At 43.1% G+C, this 7,460-nt stretch overlaps 1 protein-coding gene across 1 annotated transcript in view; it reads left to right on the top strand.

The window, feature by feature from the left end:
* Positions 1 to 2,343: 2,343 nt before the first annotated feature.
* Positions 2,344 to 7,460, top strand: part of col7a1l (collagen type VII alpha 1-like) — a 68,146-nt gene continuing 63,029 nt past the window's right edge. Inside the window, exon 1 of the mRNA XM_078282240.1 lies at positions 2,344 to 2,538. The gene's annotated coding sequence lies outside the window, so the exon portion shown is untranslated. The remainder of the gene's footprint in view (positions 2,539 to 7,460) is intronic.

Raw genomic sequence — 7,460 nt, 5'->3', positions numbered from 1 at the left:
TCAAAATGCTTATCTCAAATCCAAACTCTTCTCATCCACCCCCATTCTGTAGCACCCACCTGGCTGATGTGTGGTTGCCAGATTTGCAAGAACACTCACCTTGCGTCAGTGATACAGTGGAGTGTAGGGAACAAGGGGCCTACAATTGAGCGTTAACCAACTTTACCAGCATTACAGCACAAATCCATTTCCTTATCTATGCCAAAGACCATTAAAATGCTTTTGATTCAGGGCCTCACAATTCTTGACAGATCTACATTAAAGTGCAGTCTGGTACAGGCTTGAACCCAAATCCTCTGTCAAGATAACCCATGTACTGTATGGTTACTGTATTTGACCCACTCAGTCTGCAGAGGGCACGTTTGAACTACAGTGACATACTGCAGTGATGCTGTATGTAGAGCATGCACCTCCTTCATAGAGACTGAGATGATTTCACTCTCTGTGACAAGCTTTTTCCGATGTCACGACATCTGTGAATAATCTAGACATGGGTTTCCAGCTTCGGAGACTTTTGATCAGCCTTGCTCTGTCTGTTTCATGCCAAGTGGAAGATGAAATTCAAAGTTTTCATGCTAGACTATACATGTGTGTGCCCTGTTTTATGGTTCAGATGGCATTGCTATTTTTTACAGATGTATTCAAGGGAATGTTACTGAATGATTTAGTGTACAAGTTTACCTCTGTAGCTATCGCTTAGTATTCATAATTTTGTTGGGTTTACTTCTTTATATGTACAAGTGGACTTGCACTCTGTGTGCTTGCAAATACACACAGGCTTGCTTTGTCTGTGTACTACAGATGCAGCCACTTCAGATTCCTCAATCTTTACTCACTGATACTCTGACCTAAGAGGATTTGTTTGGAAATATTGTGGTTCAAATGTATGTATAGATGAATGGAGAAGGGGAGCACAATAGCTGCCGCTGTAAGTGTGTGTGCATTGGTTGGGTGTGTGGGTAGAGTGTATTGGATGCTCTTGTGTGTGCACTACAGAAGTTTCTTTGCGTGCATACACAGTTTTACATCCTCCTGTTGGCACCCCTGCACCCTCGCCTCGATCATCTTCTAGACGTGCATCTCCTGGATCCCACCATTGTCCCGGGTGAGGAGCGTGTGTGTTGAGTTACAGCACGTCAAGACTGACAGCTGGCTAAACCCTGTTAAACTGTTCACCACATTCCTGGGGTCCACCGTTAAAGATGACCCCATGGCCCACCATACACAAAACACACACACACACACGCAAACACCAACAGACAAGGGCTCATAAAACGTGACTGATCTGTCCTCTTTTCTATCCTTTCTTTTTTAAGAAGGTGTTTGCTTGGCAAGCTATTTTGGCTGGGTTCATGTGTGGGTATACAAACTTTTAATACGGAGGTATGCGGGGAATACAAGGATGCGCGCCTTATGGCTTCAATAAATTGACCTTGGCTGTGTTTGGAATTGGTATTGTTATTATCTGCTATTTCTCCTATTCGCTGTTACATAACCTATTGCTTGAATAGATACAATATTGTGTGGAGGGAAGGTACAAATGCAGTTTGTTATATCACACCAGGGATAGACTTTCAAAGTTGAGAAATATTTTTCGTTGCTATCTGAAACGGCTGTATACAAATGAAGCAATTAGTTTTGTAGGAGTAAATTCCAGCTGTCTCTGCTGTGAAAAAGGTTTTGAATCAGTAAGACATTGAATCCTGAATCTTATTTGCGGCCAAATTGCAGAGGTCATTCAAGGGCTGACTCCTGCTGTGAAATACATGAGTAGCTGGGACATTTTTTTGGTGGAATTTCACATTCCTGACTTAGGTACAAGTTCAGCTTACAGTATGTTTGTGTGTGATGGGAGGATTAACCTCGAAGTACTTAACATCATTTTACTTCACTGCTCTTTCTAATACCCTGAGGTGAAAGCCTGGCTGTCTGTGTCTACGCCTGGACTGAATCCACTAGACCTACATACACACACACACATACACATGCACCTAAGAACAGTAGCAATGCATTCCTGGCCGGGCCAAAGCTCATCAGTAGCCCCCGCCTCCTTCTCTCTCTCTGTTTCTGTCTCTCTGTCTGTCTGTCCATCTCTCTCGCTCTCTCTTTCTCTTTCTTTCTCTCTCTCTCTCTCTCTCTCTCTCTGAGCCAACAGGTTGCAGCAGCTTCACCCCCCCCCCCGCCCACCCCCCCCAAACCCCCACTCTAACTTTTCAGCGCTATAGCACAGCCCTGGAAAAAAAAGTCTGAGTGTCATTCATCCATTCTCACACACATTCACACACATCTACCTCCTCTCTCCCTCACATCTGTACACACATATACACACATTGATTCACACGTACTATTCAATCTGTTCGCTTTGATAGCCACCTCTGAAGGAATATAATATCAACAGACTTTTTTTTTTTTTTTTTGCCGAACTTGGATGAAACTTTTTAGTGTGTTTTAGGGGATTTTTCTTTTCTTTCATAACCTAGCAACTCTGAAGAAATCACCTGGATCGGGAAGATAATGATGATTCACTTCTCTGGAGTGGTAAGTGGGAATCTGTGGGCTCATTTTAGGGCCGTAGTGAAAACCCCATTACTTTTACTGCATTTTAATATGGTGCTTTACAGAGTAGCTGTGAGCTTCTTCCCTGCCAAGATACCCTCGTTACAGCCTAAATGTCTGGACTAAGGCCAACGCCTTTACAATGCAACTCTAGAACATTGCACTTTTACTGTTACTGCTTACAGTACAATTTCCCCTTAAACAGTGTAACTTGTCTGATCGTAGTTCTTGCTGTTTGCCTCCCCTCTCTCTCAGTCTCATCCACCTTCTTTCCGTGATAAGGTAATTGCTGAACCTGCTAGCCTGCAAATGAAACTGTTAGTCTGCAAATGTGCTGTTCCGCTCAATCTAGCCCTCGTAAGCAACAAGAAACACACACACACACACACACACACAGCATCAAAATAGCAAGGCTAATGGACTTAACTTGGTATTGCAGAAAACGGCAGCATTCTATCTGTGTGTGAAGTCTCTAAGGGAGCACTCTGCTTCTCTTTTCAGCTACAGGAGCTTATTCAAAGCTTTTACCCTCCAAAAACTCAGAGCATTAATCATGCTGAGTGTTTTATGGCATAAAACCAAGACCTGTTGCATTTTGCAATCACGTCAACTCTAGTGTATTTATGAATGATCAGTATAAAGGGCTGTTTGTGAGAGCGGTGCTAGGAGGTGAAAGTATGTGGAGTGAATCATGGATGTTTTTTCCCCGTGCATAGACTTGTCGGTGTTGGTTGACTGCAATTGTTAAGTCATATTAAGACAGTGTACTGTGCCAGTGTACTGTGCTGCAGCTAGTATGCTGTGTATTGGTACACTTGTATACTGTATATAGGTGTGTGTGTGTGTGTGTGAGAGAGAGAGAGAGAGAGAGTGCGCATGTGTATGCATTGGCTGTGTCTATAACCTGTGTGTGTGTATTAGCTGGTGTATCTTAAATCTTATTAATCTATGTGTATTCTGATACACTTCAGATACCTGCTATCACACATTGTAGTTCTTAGCTGTCTGTGTGTGTGTGTATGTGTGTGTGTGTGTGCCTTTTCTCTGTTAGTTTCCCACCTACAGGGATAATCCATCCTGTGAAGTGGTGAGGTGGAAAATGCCATTATGTAGAAATAGCTGACGTGCAGTTAGACTTGTAGGGCATACGGTGTGTGTGTGTGTGTGCGTGTGTGTGTGTATCTGTGTGTGAATATGTGTGCACGTGAGCATGTGTTTGTATGTGTGTGTCTCTGTAGGTGTGTGTGAGAGAGAGATAGGGGACAGAGAGGGAGTTGAAGTGGCACAGACAGGAAAACTTCATTTCGTATCCTTATTTAATCCTCTCAGGACAGTAATAAACTAAGGCCTTGGACACAATACACACTGTCTCCTGGGTGAGGCTGGACTAAAGTGCTTGTGGTTTCAGTGTGTGATAGATTCCATTGTGCAAACAGTTTGATGTGGGAGCACTGTGAGCATGCAGTCTGAATATCTGACATGCTTATGATAGTAGACCTTGCAGCAATGTCTTGAGGTATTGTTGGAATGAGCTGTGATTTCTGTAGCTTTGGCCACAGTAGTTTAACTCTGTAGTGCTCAGGGCCATGCTCGCTTCGTTAGTGAGCTTTCTACTGTCAAAGTGATGGCCTCAGCATGTGAGTTGACAGCCACCTTTGATTATTGCAACCTCAGGATATATGTCAGTAGATGGATGGGTGAGTATGGATGGATAGAAGGTGAGATGTGCACAAAAGGCACTAACCATTTCCATATTGCTGTTGTCATGCGAAAACCTCGTAATTCCAGTCTTGGGGTTTTTCATGTTTTAACTTCAGTCAAAGGATTACATGGTCCTTTATGGGTTGAGAAAATTCTGCGGCTATTGGCCTGATGAGACCCTTTCAAACCTCTTTGGATAAACTCAGAAAAACATTATTGCCAAGCTGAAAACAAGTCTATTTTGGGTTTTTTTTAGTTAAGTTGTCATTTTGGAGATAGAAGGTTTTCACGGACAGTGGTGATATATCTGCGCAACTATTGCTTGGCTACAGCAATTTAGGAAGGCATGCATGGCTCAGAAGTCCCTTGCTTCTGATGCCTTCTGTAACCTGGCCTATCATGACAAAAATGCTTTTAAAATAGTTTTACATCAGATGAAGCCATCACAGGACTCCTAGTAGTAGCAGGAATCCCGCTGTACTAATACAGGATGGATACAGGATAGAGAAACTTCTGCACTGGCTACCATTCTTCAAAAAGCAAATGTTTGAGTTTGTCCTCTCAGCAGTAGAGTCTTAAGTTATAAGCAGGATACATGCAGAGACAGATCTCAGATCTGCATTGGTATGTGAATGGGAGAGCACAGTGTGGTTTTTGGCTGCGCTGCACTACAGCACAAGCCCTGCCAGCTCTCACTTCCATCTGCAGAGGTTGTAAACTAGTCAGCCTTTATCAGACCAGGTGGTCAAACCACGATGGGGAAGTTTCTGGAATTCACATTTGTTTCACATTCATCTGATTTATTTTTATGTTGTTATGATATTCATTTCTAGTGGAAATATGGTCTCATGAGGCGATATTGGGAGATTGATGTGCGGTGAAAATTGTTTGATGACTTGATACTGTAGATAGGATGTGGATCCTTCACGTTAAAAGAAACCTTTTTTCATCTCACCTTTTCTGGGGATTTTTTCTGCATAGTAATTGAGTGAAGGCAGGCCTCCCTTTGATGTTATGCTTATGAATTTACACATGCATATGCGCACGCACACACACACACACACTTAAATGGAGAGGTGTAGAGGACAGCAAGGTAATTTAAAACATAACAGCATGAACCGTTTCCCTCAATCACACTTAATGTGTTGAATGTGTTGCTCTCCGATGGAGGTTCATTCAATTCAAATGGAATAATTCGTCACTGCTGCATGATTCCACCATCGCGTGGCAATTTAAGTGTTGGATTTTTACTCTACTTAGGCATTGATTATGCATGCGTACATTAAAGCGAATGTTTTTTTTTAGCACTTTCTTTTGCTAGATTCCTGTGATGTTTCTGGGATTAAAACATTTCATCTGTGAATCAAAATTGCAAGAAAAATGTATGTTGTAGTATTAATCAATAACCACACTTGATCAATCTCAATATGTTTCAGATCCCTGAGTAGAACTCCACAGTAACATCTGCAGTGTCAGATGCTAAGAAAAGATACTCTGATAAGATACTACCCCTGCACTGTACTTCCCTACTTTCCCTTAAAAATCACTTCCCAAGAGATACGTCTCAGTGGGAGATTATATGCCAGCAAAGCAGCTGCAAAGTTTCAATGGGACTGAATTGCATACACTCAGTACATTATGTCGAGTCAAAAGCTGCAGCCTTGGGGCTAAACTCTTTCGTTCTAAGCTGGAATTTGCTCTCTCTCTGCTGAAGAAGGGGATGCGGAAGATTCTCTATCTCTCTCTCTTTCTCTCTCTGTGTTGAAGAAGACAAAGTGGAGGATTTCCCCAGAGCGTTACTGTACCTCCACTTACTCTCATGGACAGGTATAATACTCTCCCGCCGTCTAGGTCGCTGTGAGCTGTGCGTTCAGCAGTGAGACTCCTCTCTTCCTACCTCTGCCTCTCCTGCTGGCATTGCTTAGAAACACTGGACAAAGCTCACCCCCACCCCCCACCCCCACCTATCTACAACTGAACAATAATGTTGATTTCCGAAGTCATCTCAAAGAGGAGCCGGTGTTTACTCTGCTGGCCCTCCAGCACCTTGGGCCTGGGTGCAGTTTGGACTTCCTGCATCGATCCGCTGCTAATCAAAGCTATAAGTGAGCTGCCCCTTACATGTGCTTTAAAGAAGAAAAAGAAAAAGAAAAAAAAAGTATATTTCACAATAGTGGTCACAGGGAAGCTGATGCTCCACTAAATTTCAGATTACAGACAATACAGACATGGTGTGTTTGTGTGTGTGTGTGTGTGTGTGTGTGTGTGTGCTCTGATACGCACTCATGCTAGCAGAGATAAGAATTGGACTCACATGGTATCTTTTGCCACAAATTTGCTATGGTGTCACGGTGTCCTGGCCAAACAGGCACTAACACACACACACACACACGCACACAAACATAACAGTGGGCAGGTGGAAACGGAAATTGGACACACATGGTGTCCGTTATTGCAGATTTGCCACGGTGCTCCACTTTTTTTGAACAAGCACGAGATAGTATGCACACACACACACACACACGCACGCACACACACCGGAAGCGATTAGCCATGCTGTCCCGGCCTTAGCTCTGTACATAATCACCCCTACAGTGTGAGTTCCAGGGCAATGAGGGGCCCAGGGGGTTTGTTTAATCCTCTCCCCAGGACAGGTGCACTGGTCCGGGGGTTTGGCTGACGGCTGAGTGGGCCAAACATCTTTTGCACCTCTAGAACCATACAGATCTTTTCCCTGTCATCCTTAGCCTGGCTGGAATGGACAGAGTGGAACTGCAGCCATTAACACTGGTCTGCTGTTGTGTTTCTTGGTAGTTGCCACAGATAATCTTCTATTAATTTGTCTCACTTGATTCTGGTCTGTAGTGGTTTCAAGCTATTTTACCCGAAAGCTTGCCAGATACTACTGCTTTGATTATCTTTATCATATCAGCAACAGAGATTGAACGGATTTATTGATCATGTGTTGACGTCTCTGAATTCATACTGTCCTGTCTACTGTCCTACTGTCACAGATTAAGCTTCCAATCCAAAAAAGCATATTCACCAAGGAACATAGAGTATATGTTGAATGTAGCCCAGATCAGCCCATACAGTATCCTGACAAAGTATCATTTTCAAGTCAAGGCAGATTCTTCTCTTTTAGAAAAGAGTGATAATATGATGAGCCACTTTAGCTAACTTCCTTGAGCTCATGGCTGTTT

Source organism: Centroberyx gerrardi, chromosome 24 (assembly GCF_048128805.1).
Source record: "Centroberyx gerrardi isolate f3 chromosome 24, fCenGer3.hap1.cur.20231027, whole genome shotgun sequence".
NCBI classification, from domain to species: Eukaryota; Metazoa; Chordata; class Actinopteri; order Beryciformes; family Berycidae; genus Centroberyx; species Centroberyx gerrardi.
The sequence above is the reverse complement of the archived record's forward strand: the minus strand, read 5'-3'. Positions and strand labels throughout refer to the sequence as shown.